General features: G+C 42.3%; 1 protein-coding gene across 1 annotated transcript in view; it reads right to left on the bottom strand.

Annotated features, from left to right (window-relative positions):
- Nucleotides 1-15,659: 15,659 nt before the first annotated feature.
- Nucleotides 15,660-27,026, bottom strand: part of BTC (betacellulin) — a 114,974-nt gene continuing 103,607 nt past the window's right edge. Inside the window, exon 6 of the mRNA XM_077476536.1 lies at nucleotides 15,660-20,749. The gene's annotated coding sequence lies outside the window, so the exon portion shown is untranslated. The remainder of the gene's footprint in view (nucleotides 20,750-27,026) is intronic.

Below are 27,026 nucleotides of genomic sequence, written 5' to 3'. Positions count from 1 at the left end.
ACGAGATAGTCAAACGCTCTTAAAGAGACCATTCATTTGTGCGCCAACTTTATCTTGTTTTGTTTTACATAATAAAGGAAGAATTTAAGCAGTGATATGAAAGTAATGCATTTCAGATTAATAGTAGTTTTAATAATTATATATTAATTATACCTTGTGGTTCTATAATCCTGTTTGATTTGGTCATGAATTTCCATTAGGATGGTGTATTAACCCGTATTTGTTAGTCTATGAATTGAATATGTGTTGCTGCTGGTTTATTTGATTTATTTGATCAGGGCTGTCAGCTAGACTTGTTCTCTATCCTAATACAGCTTTATTCCTTTTCTTATTATTGTTTATATGTTGTGTTACAAGTGAAACATTTTGAATAAAGAATTATACTTAAAAAATAAAAATAAATAACTAGTCCAGGAGTGTTGTTTTTATTTTTAGAGAACTGGGATAGGGTTCAGGGAATTGAGTGAGATACTCCAAAAACAGAAACAATGTACAATTTTAGGACATTGATCTGGGATAGGGTTCAGGAAATTGAGTGAGATACTCCAAAAAGAGAAACGATGTACAATTTGAGGACAGTGAACTCCTTTCTATAAAGCTGAAGCATAAGTCCTTACGTATAGCAGACTGTGGACTTGGCTTTGTAATGGAAGCAGTTAACAGCATACATGGGGTCGACCCCTGAGGGTGCACTAGAGTGTGAAACACGTTGGCCGGAGCTAAAAAGTGCTGAAGTCTTGCTGTCACATGGCAGCCATCTTTGTGAGTTTTTGATACTTGCTTTTTATATTAGTTTGTTGAGCCCAGTTTTTATAATAAATGCTACACTATATGAAAATTTTTGGCTCCTGTTGTAAGCACTTCTTTTACACAGCTGCACTACATATCTGCTGGCCTCAGAAAGTGGTGTCCTTACTGATACCAGCACTAGAGGGTTAATATCCTTAAGGGGACCACTCCTAAGAACAAGATGCTGTGATCCATCCTTCTTGGGAAAATATCAAAATGACTATAATTTAAAAAGCTACATCTTCTTGTGAGTGCTATGTGCGAAGTGCAAAAGTGGACTACAACCATCCCGATATATATGGAAATAAATTAATCCGCACCACAGAAGTATAATAAAATGAGCCGTGGTCACTATGATCACAAAAATGTGTAAAAATTTGCAAAATTATCATGACAGCACTAATAAAATACTGAAAAAGTGTCTGTGTAGAATAAATAAATAAATTAATGGACATAAATGGATACATCATGATGCAAAGTAAATATACCCACACTAAGCACAAATAAAGTGCTAAAAAAGTGCCTGTTCAAGCTCAATCAATAAATAAATAAATAAATGTGCATAAAATAAATATATCCTGAAATCAAAATTCCAAATAAATCATAAAAGTCGATAAAATCAATTAAATCAGTGTCCAAAATTATTGTACAAAAAAGTCCAAACACCTTAATTTCACCACAAAGTGAAAAAATATATAGTGCAAAAATATATGAGAAATAGTGGAAATATTAACCGATGTGTCTTTCACCTCAAAAAAACCTTTCACCTCCTCGAAAATATGTTTGCTTGGGGAGTAACACAATACACAAGATCTTGATTCAGTCAGTTTACATCCATGAAAAGGTCATCCAGCCTTGATAGGTAAATGCTCCGTCCTCTCCTTTTCTTCCTTAATGTACTCAACATCATTACTATTTGGTCTTAACCATATCAAGCAGTTCAGTATTTATATGGGCAATAGATGGAGAACTCCACATAGTGTAAAACCATTTAAGTATTTATTTTAAACATTCAGCATCTACACTTCAATTTAAATGTGTCATGCCCAATACAAGGGGATTGATAGGGTGGTTACATGCACTGCTCTAGCGGCAAACACAGGCTGCAAGCCGCCAAGGGATAGTGCGGGGTGACGTCACTCTATTTGGAACTTTGATTTCAGGATATATTTATTTTATGAAGATTTATTTATTTATTGGTAACAAGAAAAATCGAACAAAATGCAGTGATGCATCCAAATCTTCATTAGATGATCCCCATTGAGAACGTCCACTTTGATGACGAAACGCGTCTGGATGTACGAGCAGTGACGTCACCGCTCTACTGACGAAGGAGGAAGGGCTCCATTTGTGCCAGCCGGCATCTTTGTTTTTAACTGTCTTCACTATCTGCAATATTGTGAGTACCATTTGCTTTTAAATAAATTTAGTATTAAATACAGTATTACGCTATGGTCCTTTTTTTATTTATATGGTCCATGCCACCACGAAACACACTTTTTGCTGATGTCCAAGGGCTTATCATTATATACCTGGAGGAGTCTTGCGGTGTTTGTCCGGTCTCGTTGTGTAAAGACTAAGGCTGTGTTTATATGAATGCTGTCCAAATCTCAACCATCTCGTAAGTGGCTCTAATATCGTTGGTGGGATTCACTTTGTGATATTGAGCACAGCGGTGGCCTAATGAAGATTTGGATGCATTAAGAGACTGTTTATTTCAGCTTATCAGCACCCTGCTTACTTATGAACCTCAAAAAGCACAGTTTTTATTTATGCTTTACTTAGAACACAAATTATTCATTTTTGAGTTTGTGCAGCACTTATCACTTTATCTTAAGTTTGATATTGGTTATTATTATGGTGGTCCGTTTGTGCATCGATTGATTTGATTTATGTTAGCACATATAATTTAACTTCACTGTGCATATTGGCCACCATTATTATTTTGGTGGTTTCACTGCGTGTTGTGCGATTTAGATTTAAATTTATTTATCTATATACATGCAAGTATAAAAAGTTTTTGTATAATATTTTTTTTTTTATTGGTGGCGCAGTTTTTCTTGTTACCATCCTGTACTCTGTTTATCACATATTACTGCAGCCTCTTAACCTTTATTCTATCCTATTTTTTATTTATTTTTTATTTAATGTGTTTTGGGTCAGCGCGTTTTTTTGTGTTTTATGTGTTTTTTTGTGATTTATTTATTGATTGCTTTCGCGCAGGCACATTTTCAGCACTTTATTAGTGTATAAAAGGAGTATTTTTACTTTGCATTATGATTTGTCCATTTTATTTGGATTTATTTATTTATTCATTCTGCACAGACACTTTTGCATCGGGATATATATGTTTAACCACTTGCCTACTGGGCACTTTTAACCCATTCCTACCCGGGCCAATTCATCGCACTTTAAATGACAATTGCACGGTCATGGAACACTGAACCCATATGACATTTTTATAATTTTTTTTCACACAAATAGCACTCTCTTTTGGTGGTATTTAATTAAGTTTTAAATTTACGTTTCATTTCTTTTTTTCATGGACTGGTCACATGATTAACTGAATTATATATTACTTACACACTAATGCTTCATTCTATTTAAAGGGACAGATATTATTTATTCACACATTTATTCTCACATTCACAAAGATACCATTCACACATTATTGTCCCCTGTCATTTAAAGGGACAGTAACCATTTATTCACTTGGATCCTTCACTTAGTATATTTACGTTTTGTGACATAGTTTTGTTGATTTTATGTATTGTTGTATTTGAGCGCAGCACTGTTTTTACTATTTTACTGGGAAGGTTTGGTTTATTGACCTTTTAGTGCTAGCTGCTGTTTTCTTTACTTTTTTCCGCTAACGGCTGACTTTACATTTTTCACCTGTGCTACACTAAGCTCTCAATGACAGCTTACCATTCACTCCCATTGGCTGCCTCCATCTGCTAATCCTTTCCTCTATGCTGCTTGTGTGGTCAAACCTAATTAGCATGAACATGCCAAACGAATGGTTATGCGGTAGGGAAAAAAAGGCTTCAGTGATGTGTGGGCTTCGTTTTAGCTCCTCTCACACATCCAGGGCTTCAGAAGAACACAGGACATTTTGGGAAACTGTGATTACTTCATCAGGACTTCAAAAAGATCAGTTTTTTAAAGACAGGAGAGGTTTATGCAGTACAGATTTTATTAATTCACGATAAGAAATAAAAGAGAGTTTCAAGAAATGTGTTTTTGTGACATTAAACTTCTTTTTAATGTATTCTCTGTATTAGGGTATAAAATGCTCCACGACTTGTCATACCCCTAAGCATCCCTAAAAACGTATCTTTTTCCATGTCACCTCTCCAGCACTGCCTCCAGCTCCAGCTTCACTCGCCTCACTACCTGGTTTCATAGAAGAAACTGAAGGCGAGGAGCCATAGGCTTCTCCTTCCATCAGTCAAACTCCTGCGAGGATGGAGAAGGGGTGTGGCTTCCTACCACTGTGTTTGTCTGTGGATGCACACAGCTTGCTACAGGAAGCACAAAAAGGAGGGTAAGAACTTACAGCGCTGAGAGGGATTGAGAGATGAGGAGAAAAACTGTGTTTCTGTGCAATACCACTGTACAGAGAAGGTACGTGTTACCTCTTTTTTTTATTTTTAAAATTGTATTCCACTTTAAGCAATGTTACTTGCTGACCATGGATTGAAGATGGAGGAACCTTTGCTTTAGTATGGAGCAAGCACAATGGAGGATACCTGACCATGGATTGAAGAAGGAGGAAGGCTGAGATTATGAGTGGTAGTCACAGCTCAAAACGCGTCAACTTTTACTGTACTCCATCTGTGATGTCTTTTGCATGAAGGCTCAATAAAGGTGAAGTGTTGCAGCAAATTCCAGATTTCTTTTGATTAAGGGGGAACCTTTGCTTTTGTATGGAGCAAGCACAATGGAGAATATGAGTGGGAATATATTTTACACAATGCTGCCTGCCAAATTTCCACTCACATTAAGTACCCCCTTCCTTTCTGGCCTGCGTCTTGTCATCTGGATCTGGCTATCCACGAAGGTGTCTTCTTCTTTATTATTTCAGAGAAGTGGAAAATATCTGTCTTTCTTGAAGAAGCACGCTCTGACCTGAGAAACGTGATGAATGTGGAAATCGCATCTATCATCTTTTTGACTGTAATCAATGTTGGAACTACTTGTACACATAATGGATGATATCTGTATATGAAGAAAGTGTAATGGCAAGAAGACATGCATGGATTATTTTAACATGTGGTTTTAATGGGTCCAGATAAAGAATTTTTTGATATTGTTATAGCTTAAATTGACTGTGGTGGTAATGTGAAAAAGCCTATTAGTTGCTTTAAAGGGAATATTTCTATATTGTTACATATTAGAGGATGTGGTGCCCATTTAAATCATATGTAAGGACACTACTATTTAATTTTCCCTATTTTTTTTTTTTTTTGAGAGAGAGTTCCTTGCTCTCTGTGCAGAATGAATGGCCTGAGGAGAAATTACTCCTGTTGCTGCCACCAACAAGAAAAAGTATTTTTTTTTTTAATATGAGAGCTGTTTGGAGTTTATTCACTCTTTGCACATTGGAAAGTGTTGACAATGCTGAAGAGAAGCCTAGAGTGCTGAGCTAGTCAAAGTCTGAGAAGTAGCAGAGATGCAAAGATAACTTGGAGAAGAAGTCAATCAGATCTGGTGACTTTGTTCTTGATGGGAATTCTTGTTCCAAACTACACGTTTTGGAACATGTACTTTGTTTGAAATGCCTCTGTATGGCACATGCCTTCCATTCATGGAATAAACCTATCATTTAAAGCAGGGTTCATTTGTGGACCTGTTCGTTGTATCTTGAACCAAGCAAAGGTTCAGGAGTACACAGTGGGGTTGATTTACTAAACCTGGAGAGTGCAAAATCTAGTGCAACTCTGCATAGAAACCAATCAGCTTCTAACTGTTCAATTAAGCTTTCACAATAAAACCTGGAAGCTAATTGTTTTTTATGCAGAGCTGCACCAGATTTTGCACTCTCCAGTTTTAGTAAATCAACCCCATTGCATGTTGCCAGATGAGTGTTGAGGTTGGTCCCCATAGCAATAGCAGGTACTTTTTATGTGCCTCTGCTTAGTGAGTTCCTGTCCCCAACAGCAGAGAAAACATCTGTGCAGCTGCTGTCATGAGATGCGAGAGCTAAAAATATTGTATTTTGAGACATGTATTGATTTTTTTCCCTCATCATTGGGATGTGTGCTTAATGTACAATCATCTGGCCACACACAAACTTCATTTGCATTAGAGAATTGTAAGTTTCTCAAAAGTAATGTTTGCAACACATTTAAGCCTGGTATCAAAACACAGAGGATACAGCAAGTATATTTGAAAATGCATATGTGGGAATTGGTTATGTGTAGTTCTTATCATGAGTAACTGCCCGTCTTCTTGTCTGTGCTAGATCTTCAGTTCTGTAAAAGTTTCTAATATAAGGACCCTGTTGTCCATAACAGTCTGGAAATTCATCACCTTCAAGTTTGTAGGGTAGAAGATCTGGAAAGCAAGCTTGCTATGATCAAACGACGGATATTTTCTTAGATTTTCATCCTATTGACCTTTTGGGTGAACCACAGGGCCCCTTGGCTAGATAGCACTATGACAGATGCCTAAGGGATGTTGACATCATTGCACTGATGTTGCACCATGATGGTACACTGGAACCTTTCCAAAACCTGAGAGTTACATGGATATTGTAGGGAGTACCTTGTTGCACATTATTAAAACTGGAGCAGGGACAGTGATTACCAAACTGCAGATTATTAAAAACAAGATGTTCAGTTCACTAAACTATAACATGTATTTTTTGCCAAGAGGACTGTTGTGTTTCCCACTCATTGACACTCACTGCTAAAATAAACGCTGTTATAGCCAAACATAATCCTCATAGTTTAGGGCAGTGGTGGCAAACCTTGGTACCCCAGATGTTTTGGAACTACATTTTTCACGATGCTTATGTACTCTGCAGTGGAGTTGAGCATCATGGGAAATGTAGTTCCAAAACATCTGGGGTGCCAAGGTTCACCATCACTGGCTTAGGGAATTGAGCCCAAGGTCATTTTTAACTGCAGGAAGGTAAGAAGCTCCCCAGCAATGAATAGGTGTGTAGTTAATCCAGGCAAAATTAAAGTGGTTGTAAACCCTTACATATACCCAGCGAAGTGAATAGTCTCAGGCAGACCCGGATTGGCCATAGGGTAAACCGGCATTTGCCCGGTGGGCCGGGGCAACCCGGGCCGCATGTCCTTGCTTGCGGGGCCAAGGCAGGCTGCTCTTTAAGCCCGCGCCAGTCCTCTAACCTTTCCGCGGCCGCCCAGCTGCCAGTTCAGCTCAGGCTCAGCCATCGGCACCAGGGGGACTGAAACGTGAAGGGGGAGGAGCTAGAGAAGAGACCTCTCCACGGCCGCCAGTATAGTTTAGCCGTTAGAGCCGCGGGGCGTGACCACGAAGGGGAGAGGAGCCTGATGCAGCTCGATCAGAGAGAACATAAGTGTGGCCACCTGTAACCTGAATAGGAGGAGCAGTGGGGTGGCTGCATATAAAAGAATCATTCTCTCCATCTTCCTCCCGCAGTCTCTGAGTGCCTGCTTCTGCTCCTCTCCCTCTTGCAGGCTTTCAGGTACTGCGGGAGGAAGATGGAGAGAATAATTCTTCTATATGCAGCCACCCCACTGCTCCTCCTATCCTGCTTATCTCTGCTGCCCCCACAGTGCTCTCTACCCCCCGACAGTGCTCTCTACCCCCCCACAGTGCTCTCTACCCCCCCGACAGTGCTCTCTACTCCCCCCACAGTGCTCTCCCCCTCCCCCATGCTCTCTGCCTCTCTCCCTGTGCCCTCCACCTGCCCCCCACAGTGCTCTCCCCCTCCCCCATGCTCTCTGCCTCTCTCCCTGTGCTCTCCCCCTCCTCCCCACAGTGCTCTCCACCTCCCCCATGCTCTCTGCCTCTCTCCACCTCCCCCCGTGATATCCACCTCCCCCACGCTCTTCGCTGCCCACTGTGCTCTCCACTTCTCCCCCACTGCTATCCAGCCCCCCCTGTCCTCTCCTCCTCCCTCCTGGGCTCTCCACCTTCCCCCATGCTCTACGCTGCCCCCCTGTGCCCTCCGCCTCTCCCCTTTGTGCTTTTTACCTCCCCCTGTGCTCTCCACCTCCCCCCATGCTCTACGCTCTCCCCTTGTGCTCTTCACCTCCCCCTGTGATATCCACCTCCCTTCTGTGCTCTCCACCTCACCATGCTCTCCACTGCCCCCCTGTGCCCTCCACTTCTCCCCCAGTGCTCTTCAGCCCCCCCTTTGCTCTCCACCTCCACCCAGTGCTCCTCACCTCCCCCATGCTCTATGGTGCCTCCCTGTGCCCTCTGCCTCTCCCATGCTCTACGCTGCCCCAACTGTGCCCTCCGACTCTCCCACTGTGCTCTCCACCTCCCTCTTGTGCTCTCCACCTCCTCCCATGTTCTACGCTGCCCCCCTTTGCTCTCCACCCCCCCGCGTGCACTTCACCTCCCCCAATGCTCTCCAGCCCCCCCAGTGCTCTCTAGCCTCCCTGTTCTCTCCACCTCCCTCCTGTGTTCTCCACCTCCCCATGCTCTATGCTGCCCCGTGTCCTCTTTCTTTCCCCCATGCTCTCCACCTCCCCCATGCTCTACGCTGCCCCCCTGTGCCCTCCGCCTCTCCCCCTGTGCTTTTCACCTCCCCCTGTGCTCTCCACCTCCCCCCATGCTCTACGCTGCCCCCTGTGCCCTCTGCCTCTCCCCCTGTGCTCTTCACCTCCCCCCAATGCTCTCTAGCCCCCCCAGTGCTTTCTAGTCCCCCCCAGTGCTCTCCACCTCCCCCATGCTCTATGCTGCCTCCCCAGTGCTCTCTAGCCCCCCCAGTGCTCTCCAGCCCTCCATGCTCTACACTGCCGCCCTGTGCCCTATGCCTCTCCCCCAGTGCTCTGCAGCCCCCCATTGATCTCCGCTTACCCCCTGTTCTCTCCACCTCCTCTCGTGCTCTCTGCTGCCCCTCTCTTCCCTCCGCTGCCCTCCGCCTCACCCCAGTTCTCTACAGCCCCCCAGTGATCTCCGCCTCTCCCTGTGCTCTCCACCCCCATGCTCTCCTGCCGTCCCTGTGCTCTCCACCCCACCCAGTGCTCTCCAACCCCCCCCATGTTCTCTGGCCCCCATGTGCTCTCCTCTTCCTCCCTGTGTTCTCTGCCTCCCCCTGCGCTCTCTGCCCCCCCCATGCTCTCCGCCTCCCCCCCGTGCTCTCGCCCCACCCCATGTTCTCAAGGTTCTTCCCTGTGCTCTCTGCCCCCCCCCCCGCTCTTTCCCTGTCTCCCTCACCCCCCGCATCCATCAGGATGGAAAGTGGAAAGTGGGAAAGGGGCTGGTTAAGATGTCATGGGCTGCTCATTCCAAAATGCTGGGGCCTATTTTATGTCCCAGTCCGGGCCTGGTCACAGGTGATATACAGAGCTGAAACAAATTCTCCTACATAAGTTGTACCTGTTTATCCTCAGCTCTCTTTTCTATAGCAATTCAAAGTGCTGCATTTTAAAGCTTGTCTGAGAGCTCAGAAAAAAGGGGTCGGAGAGTTGAAGTTACACTTTGCAGAGCTCAGTGGGAAGATCTCTGAGAGCTGATTGGAGGGAAGAGATACACCCCCTTCACACAGCACACAGGAACAATTAGCTGGAGGTTCTTCCCCTGTCACCATTTTTCTCTTGGTGTCAGGAAAACTTGTCAGAAGTGACACATGCTGATAACAGTAGAATGAAGTAGCAGACAGAAATGACAGTGCTCCTAAATGGGACAAGTACACGCTATAGAGGGATATGCTTTGTTCATATTTCATGTTTGAGGTTTGCAACCGCTTTAGGTTATTCCCCCTCCATTCTTATCTGACTTTAATTTCAGTTTTGTGCAAAGATCCATAATTTTGTTCTTGTGGTCACATTTGTTTTACTTTATAATATTGTATAATGAATAAAAAAATAATTTTACAAGTACTGTTTGATAAAAATATAATTGAATACAAAGTCATTCTTGAAGTTATACAGCTCTATTTGAATTATACAAAAAATATATAAAGCTTTAATTACATTGTAAATAACATTTTGCTGATAAATATGTTTAGGTATGGGGGACACATAAATATAGAAAATAATGAGCTGCAGTACTATAAGGCATTCACATTATTTAATAACTAGGAAATGTGTACTCATTCCTGAATGGAGTAATTATGGGAGTGTGTTCATATCATCTCATTATAAACCAATTGGGCAGGTTCAGATCATGTTCTTCCCGTGAGAAATGTCCACCTTAATGTGAACTTATGCTTTGCCCATGCAGGCAATACAACCTGTTTGCTTTAAAGCAAGCCCCAAAGGCTACATACCTTACCCTCACTCCCCTACCATAGTATTTGCTACCCTGTTTCCCCCGAAAAATAAGACCTAGCGTGATTGTCGGTGATGGCTGCAATATAAGCCCCACTCCCCAAATAAGCCCTAGTTAAAGTCCTTGTAGGTCTTATTTTCAGGGTAGGGCTTATTTTCAGGGAAGCGGGGTAGGGCTTATTTGGGGGATATGGCTTATATTGCAGCCATCACCGACAATCACGCTAGGTCTTATTTTCGGCGGAAACAGGGTAACATCTATGATTTTTAGAACGTGGTCAGCAATGCCTGCTCTCATTAATCAGCACAGGTTTTAATACTGTCCTAGCATGTCACATACCTCCCAACTTTTTGAGATAGGAATGAGGGACACCTATCAGCAAAAGTATGCAGGCATAGGACACACCCCTTGCCACACCCCCTTAAAGGAGAATTGTACAAAAAAATGATTGGTTAAAACCACAAGTGCTTTTTTTTACCACTACTATTCATTTATATTGGCTTTTGGAATTTACAAATGCAGCAATTTAGAAATCAGATGAAAGGTTTAGTGCTGGGAAACCCTTTTTGATAGATAAAACGTGCATTTTATATACATTTATATAGATCAGACTAAAATGAGGGACGAATGAGGAGGAATGAGGACAGAGGGACTTTGCTCCTAATCAGGGACAGTCCCTCAAAATCAGGGACAGTTGGGAGCTATGATGTTAAAGTAAATAATGTATTAAAATAAAACAGAAGCAATGGTGGACATTTATCCAGCAAATTAGCAGCACAGCTAGATGCACATCAGTCTGCCTCTCACTTAGCAAAATCTCTGTAACAGGTTTACAGTGCATATGTAACTCATGCGTCTGAATTCCCAGACAACAAGCTGCAACAGATGTATCATTGAAGATAGGACAGATTATTACAAAACGCACTCATTTTTAAGAAGTGGTCAATCAGGATTCATTTGGCGGCAGTGCAATTTTAGAGCAGCTGAGGGAGGAATTTATGACTCATGCTGAAACCTTGCATTCAATTTGTCACATGATCCATCTCTCAGTCCCTAGCATTGCCTTTCCGTGCAACAGACATGATAAATACACCAGTGTAAAGCCGGCCATACTCTGTTTTGTTTTTTGTTCAGCCATGGGGCACACAAATGAGGTGAATGGAGGAATCTCCCCTGCAGGACATTATATTCTGACAACTGCACCAGCTAATTGGCTGTAGATGCTGATCGATGGAAAATATTTCCAAAATGTTCTTTGGCAGAAGACCATTAAACAATCGACTTCTGTCGAGTAAGAGAGCCAACACATTGATTGCAATTCATCCAGTTCCTTCTAAACCAACTGAATTTCAGTCAATCAGTGTATGGCCAGCTGAAGACTCTGTCTATATACTTTTTATACAGTGTACATATAAAAATATAGAGTGAGGTTAAATATTTTTATCATGAATAAACATAGTACTTATATCTATAATCACAAAAGTAAGATGTTCAATTATACTATATTACCAAAAGTATTGTGACACCTGCCTTACACGCACATGAACATTAGTGGCAGCCCAGTCTCAGTCCGTAGGGTTCTGTATTGAGTTGGCCCACCCTTTGCAGCTATAACAGCTTAAACTCTTCTAGGAAGGCTTTAGGAGTGTGTCTATGGGAATGTTTGACCATTCCTCCAGAATCGCATTTGTGAGGTCAGGCACTGATGTGATCAAGAAGGCCTGGCTCACAGTCTCTGCAGGAATTCATCCCAAAGGTGTTCTATCGGGTTGAGGTCAAAACTCTGTGCAGGCCAGTCAAGTTCCTCCACCCCACGCTTGCTCATCCATGACTTTATGGACCTTGCTTGGTGCACTGGTCCAAAACATTTGGTGGAGGGGAGATTATGGTGTGGGTTTGTTCTTCAGGGGTTGGGCTTGGCCCCTTAGTTCCAGTGAAAGGAACACATAAGGCGTCAGCATACCAAGACATTTTGGACAATTTAATGCTCCCAACCTAGTGGGAACAGTTTGGGTCTGGCCCCTTCCTATTCCAAAATGGCTGCACACCAGTGCACAAACAAGGTCCATAAAGACATTGATGTGCAAGTGAGTGTGGGGTGTAGGAACTTGATTAGCCTCCACAGAGTCCTGACCTCAACCTAATAGAACACCTTTGGGATGAATTAGAGCGGAGACTGTGATCTAGGCCTTCTCCTCCACATCAGTGCCTGACCTCACAAATGAAGGAATGGTCAAACATTCCCATGGACACACCCCTAAACCTTGTGGACAGCCTTCCCAGTACAGTTGAAGCTGTTATAGCTGCAAAGGGTAGGCCAACTCAATACAAAATCCTATGGACTAAGACTGGGCTGCCATTAAAGTTCATGTGCGTGTAAGGCGGGTGTCCCAATACTTTTGGTAATATAGTGTATGTTTAAAAAAATAAATATGTTCTACTAACATATAAAATAAAAAAATGTTCTACTAACAAAACACCTCAATCCTGGACTGGAATCTATGGTTTACAGAAAAAAATGCATAACCAGAAAGAGCAGAACTTAATCAGAAAACAATAAAATATGAAAACGAAGAACGTCATTTTAATATGATAGTATTCAATTCGTTCAGTTATTCCAGAGTCTCCTGGTGGTTGCTGGCGATGTGGCTCCCCATCTGTAAACATGTTACACATCTTTTGGTCTTGCCCTATAAACTGTCACATTTTTGGAATACAGTTTGAAATATAATGCAGAAATGTACTGACTTTACAAGTCCAACAGACCCTATTTTCTTTTTTTTATATCATAACTCCATTCCCCTCAAATTTTACAAAGGATTGGTATGCATTTGGTAAACACTGCACACATGTGTCCTCTGGAAAAATTCACAACCACCTATAATGCAACAATGATTCAATTTAATAAACAACATTAAATATATGGATAACCTTACCAGTTCTCTTAAGGGCACTGGTGAAAAAATGTCATAACACATTCCTCCACCATTCTAACTGACCTTACTGTCCTTTCCATCTTTTTCTCTCTTTGCCTTTCCACTTCGAATAATTTACCCAAAGAAGCAATTGGAGTTGATTTAATGCCATGCATTTAAACGATTTATACTCTCAAGGATTACCTTATTCCCATCATTGATTTTTTTACAGGCATACCCCACTTTTAAGTACACAATGGGGTTTATTTACTAAAGCTGGAAAGTGCAAAATCAGACTCACTTCTGCATAGAAACCAATGAGCTTCCCGGTTTTATTACCAAAGCTTAATTGAACAAGCTAAGGGTTAGAAGCTCATTGGTTTCTATGCAGAAGTGAGACAGATTTTGCACTTTCCAGCTTTGGTAAATAAACCCCATTGTGTACTTAAAAGTAGGGTATGCCTGTATATGTTTATATGTGTAATGTTATACAAATACTTATGTAATACTTTTAGTACATTATACAGTATCATATAGATTATGGTAACTACCACCTGGTCCACAATCTAATATATATTGTTATTTTTCCATTTTTTTTGTAAGCATTTAAATGAATAATTAAAAAAATATATAAAAAGGCTAAGAACTAAAAATATATTTATTCCTAGCTCCACACATGGCTATTACGTTAGCAGTGGTCAAGGCAGAATTGTGCCACCTGATGAACAGGGACAAGAGGAGTGACTTTGGCGAAAGGTGATGTCACCATCTGCAAATGTTGGCCAAAGCAAGGGCTCTTAATTTCCGCTATTCAGGCGAAGAGATTTACGTGGAGCCATTTAAAGCTGATAAAATAAAATAAAACAGCGAAACGTGATTGAAAATTCCAGATTTGCACAGAAATTATGCCAAAATAGATTCCACTTATCTGAAGTGTGGGCTTGTTACCATGTTTGAACTAAGATTGAATAAGACCAGTTGTGTTGCCACTAAATGAAACGTAATGAGACCATGTATCCTTCAAGTAAGCACATATTGGAACTTTGTGTGAAAAAAAATGTAACCCTCTGTACAGGCATACAAAGCTTTTAAGTACACAATGGAGTTTATTTACTAAAGCTGGAAAGTGCAAAATCTGTCTCACTTCTGCATAGAAACCAATGAGCGTCCAGGTTTTATTACCAAAGCTTAATTGGGGTTAGAAGCTCATTGGTTTCTATGCAGAAGTGAGCCTGATTTTGCACTTTCCGGCTTTAGTAAATAAACCCCATTGTGTACTTAAAAGTGAGGTATGTCTGTATGTGGCTTTCCTGTTGGTATTAATGGTGTCTGAACAGGATCATTCATCAGATAAAGAAATGGAATCCCCCATGCTCCCAAATATCAGCGCTGCTTATAACTTGATTAGTATGCATCCTCAAGAGCCATAAGTCATTTAGAATTAGGCTTTAAAATATAAAAAAATAAAAAAATTTGGCTTAAGCAGTTATTAAATCCATAAAATAAAGCTGTACTCCAGATGGATAAAAGACACAAATTAATTCACTTCCACATAAATTATTAAATCAATAAATGTATTTTTGAAATTCAACTAGTAGTCCCTGAATTTGTTTGTCTCGGTATTAGCCTCTTGCAATCCATTGTGCAACAGCACTAAGGGCGTCTTCACACTGACCCAACACGGTCCCACTGCACTTTGTATGGGTTAGCTGTGCTTTCACGTAGACTTTTATGATGTCCCGTGGTTTTGGTGCAGCTTCACAAAGTGCACCAAAGATGCAGCATGCAGGAGTTTTACTGCGCTTCCTGAAACCGCACCAAAACTGCAGGAACACATAGAAGTCTACGGGAAAGTACAGCTAACCTGCGGTTCTCATGGAAAAGAGCAGTAGGGCAGTGTGAAGCCACCCTTAGAGTAGGGGAGGAGAGGGCAGGACAGTGAGTCAAACAGATGTGATGTATGCAAATATCTTTTTAAAGAACATGCTGATAGAAGAGAATAGGATAAGGAGAAGAATGATGTCAGTCGGCCACTGTTCTTTCCCTATCCAGCCAGAAGGGTGGAGGTGGAGAGTATAAATCAGTGTTATCCTGAAATGTAGGTGGTGTCATCAATTTGGCTGTGCTGTCTAGCAGGGCTGTAAATCTCAGGAATGAATGGATGGATATACAAATCCTTTGGCAGATAAGACAGCTCAAAAATGTTTTTCATATCTGTATTTAGCTGTTTGCCCAGAGTTCAGCTTTAAGTTAGAGAATTCAATTACTTTACTATGTGAGCAACTGTAATACTATCTTTAGTAGTGGAACAACCAAGGCATTATGATAAGGTATAGGGAAAAAAAGGAATACTGCACAGAGAAATGAAGAACAAAGGTGGATATGAGATGAACATACATGCTTTTGGAGGGGAAGGGGCGCAGTTTAACTGGATGGTACAGGATATATCAGCTTTGTGGCTGTCTATAGCTACAATACAAATAAACAGAAATATATACAGTATAAACCATATATGAATGTAAAATAATTTAATATTAGCTTATTAAATTACAAAGCACATGCCAAATGACTTAGATATGTTGAAAATAATGTTAACATACTTTTTTCTACGTTTCATTAATAAAATGTTCAAAAGATACAAATACAATTTTTTTTATGTTTAAAGGAAACCTATTAAGACAAAGACATGTAAGCTGCCATTGCTGACCTCCTTCAAAAATTCTAGTTGTTTAGCTGCAAGTAACTTTTATGCTTTCTGAGTCATTGACTTGGAAGAAGCATGCAACCAGTAAAGTCAGACGTCCTGATTTGCATAGTTGTTCTATGTCAGTGACTCCAAGTATATTGTACTGTATTTGCATCTAAGCGACAAGCCGTTTCAGAATGAAAGGTCAGCAAAATCAGCCTCTATGATTTTTTTCCCAGCTTAAAAGTGTAAGAAAACTTTCAAATAATGTTTTCTGGAACTTTCCTCATCATTTTTTGCCAAGGCCTCCTTCACAGCTCCATACTTTTCTTAGTTCTGGTACCCAGTCCAGCTGGGGATCGGGCAATGTTTACCTCTGGTCGGCCTGGTCTTATAATCCGCTGCCTGCGCATGGACAGTAGAATCCCATATACTTCTATGGGGCTGGGAGATGAATCGGGAGGCAACCAGATCAGCATGGCAGAGTAAAATAAGGGTAAGGAAACTTTCAGAAACCTTTACTTGAAATGTTGAATAGCTAAATGGTTAGCTCACTGAAAACTGGCAATTCAGTGTAGATGTTGGTGAATGAGAGTTCTAAATGGGTTTTTTTTTTGTTTTGTTTTGTTTTTTACAAAGTCTTATTCTTCCGATCAGATTTTTAGTTTATTTGACATTGAAAATAAAGGAGAAGGAGGTATCCGTAAGAATAGGGCTGGAGACAGTCGAATCTTGCATCTGACGTTCCCATATACGACACTGCATTGGATGATTGGATGAATTATCTCAAAAGCAGCTACCATAGCTAAGGTGTGATTTTTAAAATCATTTTTTTCTATGACAACCTTTGAAAGCTTCTGGTTTATACCAGTTTTAATATATGGTATCAATACAGCATGGAAGCTTTCATATATTAGACTTCTTCTGTACCTGAATAGTCCAGAAATGACTATTCAGGCACATAAATGGTTTAAAATGTTCTAAATATCATAACTTTTTCTAATTGTAAGGAGCTTTTCAGTTGAATTTAAATCTGACTCCTGCTAGAAAAATGTTATGTTATGGTTACAAGATACCCCAACTTCAAGGGTAGGCAAAGCTAGACCTACACATAGCCTCATACTTGCAATCTGATAGTAATGTGAGTTAAATGGGGCAAATATGAAAATATCATGCAATCAAAATTTAAGCAAAACAGATTAAAAAAATAAATTGTAAATTGTATAGCCACCTTTGTAATTAGCCTAGGTTTGTTTCCATGTGTCCACAATGCTGTGCAACTTCATCCAAATGTTGTGGAATACTCTCCTTTAAATAATTGACTTAAACATGGGTCTGCTTACAATTAGATTTCTGTATAATTCTAAACCTAATCTAAATCTAAACTTTGTAGATTTTACAATTATATTGACAGCTTTAGTTTTGTTGCTATTTACTAAGGGCCTGTGTACACTGGAATTTAAAATGTGCCAATACCCTATCAGTGTCATAATCTGTACAACAGGGCCTGACACTTACTTGGTGTTTTTAGGGTTCACTGTACTCTGTGAGGAGAGAACCTGGAGTGTATATAAGTGTTTGACTTCACATTAAAATTACCCATGCATTCAAGCATCCCCACTAAATCAATAGCAACTATTCAGATTGGGCAATAGAAGCTTGTTATAAATGGAATAACTGTAGTCTATGCTCAGCCTTATAAACCTGCCTCATAAACTCCTAACCTGATAGCCATTGCTGTGCTGCCTAGGCAAGTCAATGGTTGGGAGAACTCTCCCTGCAATGCAGGAACAAGCTCCAGACTATGCTCCTAACCCATGCAATGAATCTCTATCGCAGTAGCAGCTGACCTCATCATTGACAAAGAGCTCATTTTAGAGTGACCTTTTATTGTGGCCAGCCTAAGGCACACCTGTGCAATAATCATGCTGTCTAATCAGCATCTTGATATGTCACACCTTTGAGGTGGATGGATTATCTCGGCAAAGGAGAAGTGCTCACTAACACAGATTTAGACAGATTTATGAACAATATTTGAGAGAAATAGGCCTTTTGTTTACATAGAAAAAGTCGTAGATCTTTAAGTTCAGCTCATGATAAAAGCACAAATGTGTTGTGTTTATCATTTTGCTCAGTGTATGTAGCCAGGTGCAGGCTATGTTATAAAGAAATCCAGGAAAACTGATATGTGGGACTATGGCTTAAGCCTTTTCCCTCTAGTGCCCAGTAGGCAGATAACTACATCACTTCCTGTTAACAGAGTGAGAGCTAATCTCCTAATCTTGGGATCTGTATCCCTACTGCCAATACATACTGCGTTCCTGAGTGCTAACTGAACTACACATACCACAGGGCTGGTGGAGCAAAGATGATTCTTGGAGAGCAGATATATTCAACTGCGAGCGGTGGGCTCACTCTCTCTGTGTGGGATTCCTGTCAGGACAATTGGAGGCCGCCGTCACTGCACAGATTCAGCGGACTTTGGCAGCCAAACTGGTTGCCATGATGGCCGAGCAACGTAACTGCATCGCTGTGAAGGCAGATCACCAAATTGGGACTGCGTACATCTATCTTCACTCCAGAACTTTGTAATCCACCTCCACACTTCTGTTGCTGTTGCACCACGCCGACAGCCTGCTGGGTGGCTATTCTTTATCTCCCTACTGAGACTCAAGCGCCTGTGCATGACACTGTTTCCATGAGACTGTATTATCATCAGGATTGGTGAGCGGATGGATGCCCAAACTCTTTCTGTCATCTAACTGTTTATAGACACTGCATGCAGACATCTTTACACCTCAGTCACAGAGAAACCTTTGCTGTAAGCACTCCAATTGTTTATCTGTTTAACCTCATTGGCCTACAAGTATTCAACACTGTCTAGAGGCCCCAATATTGCTAGCAGAAGATAACTTATACCATCAAACTAGAACTATCTATTATATAGGATTCTCAAATGCAATTTGTTTAGTCAAAGAATCACTGTACCCCTGTTGGCCATTATTAAAGCAATACGTGTATTTAACTTATAATTATATAGCTCTGAAGTGCAGTATGAGTGCGATAATGGGGCGTGGATGTGCCCCAGGTGGGGGAAGGTTTATATGATATTCTATGTGCCTGTTCTATGGCAAATAAACGTGAAAATGTGGTATCCTCCATATTGTCCTGAAGCCAAAGTTCCAAGAAGCCCTCAGGTTGCGTACCTTCTGCTTTCTCAGGGAACTCCACAGAGCGGACATTTTTTTCTTCTTTGCTGGTCCTCCATGTCCCCAAATTTATCAGTGTGGGCAGTGATTTCTTTTTGCATAGTTTGAGCTGTGCTTTCTAATGGGCGGACTACATACTCCAGGTCACTGACCCTATTTTCAACTTCCGTGGCCCTCGCTGTGATATTTTGCACATCTTGCTTAATAAATGACATTTCTGCCCGTATGCCTTCTATATGCGCCGTTAGGGTGGTTTGGCATGTGAATATGGCCTCCATTATCTGCTTCAGGAAAGGCTCCCCTTCTCTCACTGCCAACACTGGATCCCCTGGATCTGTGTGGAGCAGCCTGTCTAATGAAAGGCCCCTTAGCAGCCCCCTGGACCTGCAGGGCAGCGGGTTTACCTTACTGGAGATAGTGGGGGATTGAGTCTCTCTGCCCTGCTGCGTATTGCCTGGGTCCCGGCCCATCTCCTCGTGGCAGCCGTCATCTTGAGAATCCCATGCAAAGCGTGACAAACAATCCACGGCCAAAACCATGGGTGCTGGCTCGTATTTAACCAACTCCCACCGTTCCTTCTGCTCCAGGGTGAATTAGGGTGTAGGTTTGATACAGGATCTGTGTCTCTGACACTCAGGATGACCGTAGGAGAATCTGTCCCAGCCGAAGCTCTCACTCAGTGTTGCTTACATGTCACATGCCACTGGCTCCGCCCCTCCTATAATTATATAGCTTAGTGCACCAGTGGCTCAGAAGGAGCTGACAAACTGTTATTGTCTTTCCCCTTTCTGCCAATGTTGCATTTGAATGGTTGCTTCTATATGCACTTAACTGTGTAACCAGATAAACACTGCAATTTGGTAGTTGATACTGTTCTATGCTCTTTATGAGAATGTGTATGCTGATCTAACTACTAATTGGAGTATTGGTTGACCGACATATAATACAGAAGTGTTATTAAAGAACTGTGTCTTTTGCTTTGTTATTTGCTGTTGCTGAAATATGTTTGAAACTAGAGTGTCAGAGGAATCAAGAGACTTACGGGGGTAGCGCTACATACAGAAGGAGGAGGCGAATGGGGGTAATGTACAGGTAACATACAGTGGGACAATGGAGGTAAGGGGGTTAATGTGAAGGATAAGGGAGGTGACAGGATTAATAATCAGACATAGGATGTAAGCAAATGAATACCTTCACTATCTACTGCTGACTGTGATCAAATACTAATTAATTAATAATTCATCAATCTATTCCAACCCCCCCCCCCCCCCCCTTCTTCTATTGTAAGGGGAGGGCTCTCCAATGGAAATAGTAGTGTGTTTGCATCTTTGATCACAGCAATCGCTTATAGAAGTCATTTGGCTACACTGAGCCTGCAGGTATATAGAGAATTACAGACTAGTGAGATCAACAACACTCTGAAGTTAATGAGCAGCTTAAGGCTAACCAGAATAAATATTACAAAAGATAACTGGCTGTGCTCAGTCAGGCAACACAGAACTGACAAGGGGGTTCTGGATGATGATACCTTGTGTTTAGAACAACATTTTTCATACTAAATCATTAACACTCAATCCTGGTCACAGCCACTGGATTTACAGTCTTTCTGTTTTACATGCATGGTCTTCCACATGTATCCAATGGCAGAGCCTATTCTCTTCTGTAACAGCAGCATTAGACCTGCCTGCAGGATGCTTCATTGTAACCTGTACAAATAAAATAATAAAAATTATGTTTAGTGTTACTAAGAGATAACATCAGTACCGTGGCTTTTCCTAGCCACTCTTTGCCTCCTGCAGAACCCAATACCAATATCAGTGCACAGCACAGTGGGGTTAATTTACTAAAATGGAAAAGAGTGAAAAATCTGGCGAAGCTGTGTATGGTAGCCAAACAGCTTATAAATTGCAGCTTGTTCAGCTTGTTCAATTAAGCGCAGACAAAAAAAAACTAGAAGCTGATGGTTTCAATGCAGAGTTGCACCAGATTTTGCACTCTCCAGTTTTAGTAAATCAACACCACTGTTTTCATGTACTATGAAAATCAGATGTGGATTACAGTCTTAATTTGTTCATATGTAACAATAAACTTATCCATGACCTCTTAGCCCTTGTACACACGATCGGAGATTCCGACAACCAAATTTGTCGGATTTTATCCGTCGGATTTTGTCCGACGGATTTTATTTGAAACTGTTGTATACACACGGTCGGACAAAGTTGTCAGAAAATCCAACGTGATGACGTTATTTTGTTACGACGGGACTACGTTCACGCTAGTAGCCAATAGCTTTGGTGTAGGAATTTGATCTGAGCATGCGTGGCTCTTTGTCCGATCGGAATTCTCTACACATGATCGGAGTATGTCCGATCGGAGCATGTTGACGGAAAATTTTACCGACATGTTGGAAAACTTGGTCCGTCGGATATTCCGACGGAAACAGTCCGATGTAGACCACACACAGTCGGAATATCCGACAAAACGGTCCAATCGGACACATTCTGTCGGAATCTCTGACCGTGTGTACAAGGGCTAACAGTCTCTTATAAAACACCACAACTATTACCATACATGATTCAGAACTTCCAATATACACAGAAAAATACAGAGCCCTTCACCCCTATTCTGTAAAGCATGTCAAACCTTAAGCCTCCGTTCACACCTATGCGAATTAGATATGCGTTTCCCCGCTTCTAATTCGCATAGCAGAAGAATGTGACTGACTCCCTATGGAGCCGGTTCACATATCTCCGGGGCGGCTGCGGAGCGCACTGCACAAAAACACTGTGCATCTTTGGCTCCGTTTCAGGGCCGAATTCAGGCATAGAATCGGCCCTGATTCGTCCCTGAAACAGAGATCAGGGCCGCACAGCACTTCTGTGCGTTCCGCAGCTCGCTATAGTGTGAACCTGGGCTAACTGTCCAATAGGCCACAACAAGCAGATTTTGATGTACCTTCAGCTTCAATACTGGCTATTAATAAGAATGCAGTATTAGTACCAACATCCTCATATGTGTGCTTCATACCCTGTGATACAAGGTATTTTGTTTTGCCCCATAGTATTATGATGATCTTTCTAACTGGGATGTTCCCCTTCCATGTCATATGGGCTTTTAATGAAAATTCTGTTTGTCCTTCAACTCTTCTTATTAGAGTTGCTCAGCTATATCAACCGGACCTTTTACTTAATTTCAATATAGTAAGTTAAATTAAAGTAAGTTAATGTGATCATGAATTATATATTGCTAGACAGCTGTGTTAGTATACCATAATTATATGTTTTTCTATCAAGGAGTGTCTATTCGCACTGTCCTATTTGATTATTTCCTCTTTATATTCCGGTGCCGGCCAAGTAGTTTTCTGACATGTTGGCAGTACATGGGCATGAAGGTGCAACCCCTTTTCAAATTTTACTTGAGCCATGGTATGTCTATGCAGATTTAACCATTCAGCCATGTAATGTACGGTGTTACAATTTTTTGTGAAACCATATAGTCGATTGCTACAATACACAGCTTGATTGATTTTATTGATGGATTTTGGAAATATGTATTTTTACAATTTTGTTTGTGCTCCGTATCATGCTTGTGTAGCCCCCTGTTCCTAAAATTGGCTGAGTTGTAAACAGCTTAGATTTGATTGTATAGTTTATTTGGTTCTGCTCTAGACTTAACTGAGTTGTACATTTCTCACTGTTGCCAGTGGGTGTCACTGGTACCACAGACCAGTATGAGAATTACAACTAGGTTGAGCTATGAATGTTCTTTTTCCAGAACAGCCCAGTAGGAGGTTCCTGGCCGCTGTGCATTCTGGGAAGAGGCATTTTTTTGGGCAAAGCCATGTGCTCTTTCTCTTCTCTTACCTTAGGGCTCTCCTGGCCTGAGGATGTGTTGTGCAAGTTCTGCAAGTAGGCCCAGAAGCCTGTCTGGGGCCTACTAATCCTGTGGTAGTCCCTAGGCTATTTTGCCTGTGTGGAAGAATCAGAGCTAAGCTGAGGAGATCCAGGGGAGGACACTTGTTGGAGAGAGCCAGGATGAAGGCTGGTCTGTCAGGAGGGCCTGGTAACCAATTTGGAGGACGCACCAATATCTAAGCTACTCTTACAGTGTTGCCGGATGGCTTAATGGTTCTGACATTGTGAAGCTGAATCCTATTCTACAATCTAAACCATGGTAACTAGCTCCTGGCTACTAAGTCTGTGAGAGAGGCTTGTCCAGGAGTTCTACTGGCTGCTAGGTCTGTGTGAGAGTCCTACCCAGGTAGTCAAGGTCAGCTAAAAGAGAAAGCTGTTTTACCTTTGGATTCAAGGAGTCTGTAAGTGATCTGCAAATAGTATCTGAAACCTCCATTAACCCTCTCTCCTACTACTTCTTTCAAGTTTCTTATTAAAGCATTGCAAATATATAAAGTGACTGGCGCCCAAATTCTGTTCTAACTTCCCATTATAGCCATGGACTTAGCACTGGGGTGAATATAAGCATGTCTCCTGTCTCTGGAGGTACCTCCTTGTTCCCAGTAGACCCGAGGGGGGGGGGGGGCGTTACACCAGTAAAGTCCGACAGTTTCTAGTTTTACTCTTATTTTTGTTAGGGTACACATATTTGTAGATTAACTAGGGAGTGCTGGACCTGAGTCTTGTCAAATTCTGTCTAGCTTCCTCTAGGATATTTGTGCCTAGAGAAATGCAGGGCTGTCATTTTTCCCCTTCTTCTAATAATAAAAATATTGCCTGGATCATGGTTACCATTCTTCCACACTTCTCTTTGGGACAGTCCCCATTTGGAGGGATCTCTCTCTGGGAAACAAGCATCCCAGGGTATTGCTAGCTTTCAACTTCCACATCTCTTGTAGGGGGCTCCAGGTTTTGATGCTGTGACCACCTGAGTTTTATTTTCAAAGTTTTGTCATTGCAGTGCTGGCTTGTTCAAATCTCAGACACAGCAGCTATATAAAGCTGATGCTTGCCCTAACCTCCTCCCTAGCTCTTATATACAGTGCCACAGTTCCTCTCAATGTGCCCTGCTGCAGTAACTGAGGGCTGGTAAGTGAGGTCTGTACTGGGGGATCTGTGTTCTAGGTATACACTCTTGACCCTTGTACTCTGTGCCTTACACACTCCTGACCCCTGCACTCTGTGTTACACACTCCAGGCTCCCACATTCTGAGCATTATGCAATCCTGACCTACAGATGAGTAAGCCCAGTTTTTATTTATCATACCCCTTTAAAACCCTCCAACTGTTACATCAATTTGGCCACTCCCAAAATTAGTTGCGCCACACCATTTCTCTACTAATATTGCCAAAGGCACTTTCGTCTTTATACCTGCAATGTTTGCTTCCTGTTTCAAAAGTCTGTGATCAGTTTGACCAATTGTTTTTGAGCATGATTCTGTGCGTGTGACTGCAAATGTGGGTGTCGTTTTATGGGTGCAGTTAAAAGTGAGCATTAGTAGGGAGTCACCATATTTCAGTTTATTTATTTATTTTTAATCAGTACTTATATTCAATGAGAAGTGTACATTTTGCTGATGGCTTTGTTGAAATCTTCCATCCTCCACCACCCATCATACCCCCACAGTTCTTAACAGCTGTCAGAATGACATAATTTTGTGTTTGTTTGGTTCTTGTTAAGATCTATACCAGTTTAGGACTTTAAGTGGATGTAAACCCGATTCATTAAATTTGACTTAGGCACATACAGTATTTCACAAAAGTGAGCACTGTACACCCCTCACATTTTTGTAAATATTTTATTATATCTTTTCATGAGACAACACTGAAGAAATTGCACTTTGCTAAAATGTAAAGTAGTGAGTGTACAGTTGGATAATAGTGTAAATTTGCTGCCCCCCTCAAAATAACTAAACACACAGCCATTACTGTCTAAACTGCTGGCAACAAAAGTGAGTACACCCCTAAATTAAAATGTCCAAATTGGGCCCAATTAGCTATTTTCCCTCCCGAGTGTCGTGTGGCTCATTACAAGGTCTCCAGTGTAAATGGGAAGCAGGTGTGTTAAATTTGTTGTTATCGCTCTCCCTCTCTCATACTGGTCACTGGAAGTTCAACGTGGCACCTCATGCCAAATAACTCTCTGTGGATCTGAAAAAAAAAAAGAATTGTTGTGCTAGATAAAGATGGCCTAGGCCAGAGGCATTGCTAGGTCTACAAAAGATCTGGGGCTAGAGCCCATAGCAGTGTAGTAAAGAAAATCATACGCTTGGGTGGGCATACACAAGTATATACAGTAATATACGCGTGTGTATATATCCCCAGAGAGCCCCCCACTTACATCTGGGTCCCCAAAGAGCCCCCCACCTACATCCGGTTCCCCAGAGAGCCCTCCTTACATCAGGGTCCCCAGAGAGCCCCCCCTTGCATCAGGGTCCCCAGAGAGCCCCCCACTTACATCAGGGTTCCCAGAGACCCCCCCTTATATTAGGGTCCCCAGAGAGCCCCCCCCCTTAAATCAGGGTCCCCAGAGAGCCTCCCCCTTAAAATAAGAGTCCCCAGAGAGCCTCCCCTTGCATCAGGGTCCCCTGAGAGACCCCCACTTACTTCAGGGTTCCCAGAGAGCCCCCTTAAATGAGGGTCCCCAGAAAGCCCCCCTTACATCAGGGTCCTCAGAGAGCCCCCCCCCCCCCACTTACATTAGGGTCCCCAGAGAACCTCCCCTTCCCTTGGGAACCCCTGCATCGACTCGGGGCTAGAGCCTCAAAAGCCACTCCCTAGCAACACCACTGGCCTAAGCTATAAGAAGATTGCCAAGACCCTGAAACTGAGCTGCAGCACTCTGGCCAAGACCATACATACACAGTTTAACAGGACAGGTTCCACTCAGAAGAGGCCTTGCCATGGTCGACCAAAGAAATTGAGTTCACGTGCTCAGCATCATATCCAGAGGTTGTTTTTGAAAAATAGACATGTGTGTGCTGCCAGCATTTCTGTAGAGGCTGAAGGGGTTGGGGGTTGGTCTGCATGGCTGTCGTCCCAGAAGGAAGCCTCTTCTAAAGATGATGAACAACAAAGCCTGCAAACAGTTTTCTGAAGACAAGCAGACTTAAGGATATGATTACTGGAACCATGTCCTGTGGTCTGATGAGACCAAGATATACCGTATTTATCGGCGTATAACACGCGCCGGCGTATAACACGCACCCCAAGTTTAGGAGGGAATTTTGTGGAAAAAACTTTTAGGAGGGAAATTTAAGGAAAAAAAACTTACATTTAAATGCCTATTAATGCAGCCTTATCAGTGTCCATCTGAAGCCTCGTCAGCGTCATTTGCAGCCTTGTCATGCAGCCTGTATGCATTGCAGCGTTGTCATGCAGCCTGTCCGCATTGCAGCGTTGTCATGCAGCCTGTCCTCATTGCAGCCTTGCCATGCAGCCTGTCCTCATTGCAGCCTTGTCATGCAGCCTGTCCTCATTGCAGCCTTGTCATGCAGCCTGTCCTCATTGCAGCGTTGTCATGCAGCCTGTCCTCATTGCAGCCTTGTCATGCAGCCTGTCCTCATTGCAGCCTGTCGTCATTGCAGCCTTGTCATGCAGCTTGTCCGTCTTAGTGCATTGTCCGCTTATGTTTTTAAAAATGGCGCCGCCGAGATGTCCCGTGTATCTTGGCGGCACCCGGAAGTTCTTGGCGGCTTTCGCCCGCTCTCGGACCTTCTCGGCGGCTTTCGGCCGTTCTCGGAACTTCTCTGCGGCTTTCGGCCGCTCTCGGACCTCGGCAGCTTTCGGCCGCTATCGGAAGGTCCGAGAGTGGCCGAAAGCCGCCGAGAAGGTCCGAGAGCGGCCGAAAGCCGGCGAGAAGTTTCGACGAGAAGGTCTCTGGGCGGCTGAAAGCTGCCCAGAGCCAAAAAAATTGTGCTGAAATCGCGGAGTATCGGCGTATAACACGCACCCGCGATTTTCCCCTGATTTTAAGGGGAAAAAAGTGCGTGTTATACGCCGATAAATACGGTACTTATTTGGTTTAGAT

This window comes from Lithobates pipiens, unplaced genomic scaffold (genome assembly GCF_037356315.1).
Source record: "Lithobates pipiens isolate NorthernLeopardFrog02 unplaced genomic scaffold, aLitPip1_a1.2 Scaffold_13, whole genome shotgun sequence".
Classification (NCBI taxonomy): Eukaryota; Metazoa; Chordata; class Amphibia; order Anura; family Ranidae; genus Lithobates; species Lithobates pipiens.
This window is presented reverse-complemented; position numbering and strand designations above follow the sequence as displayed.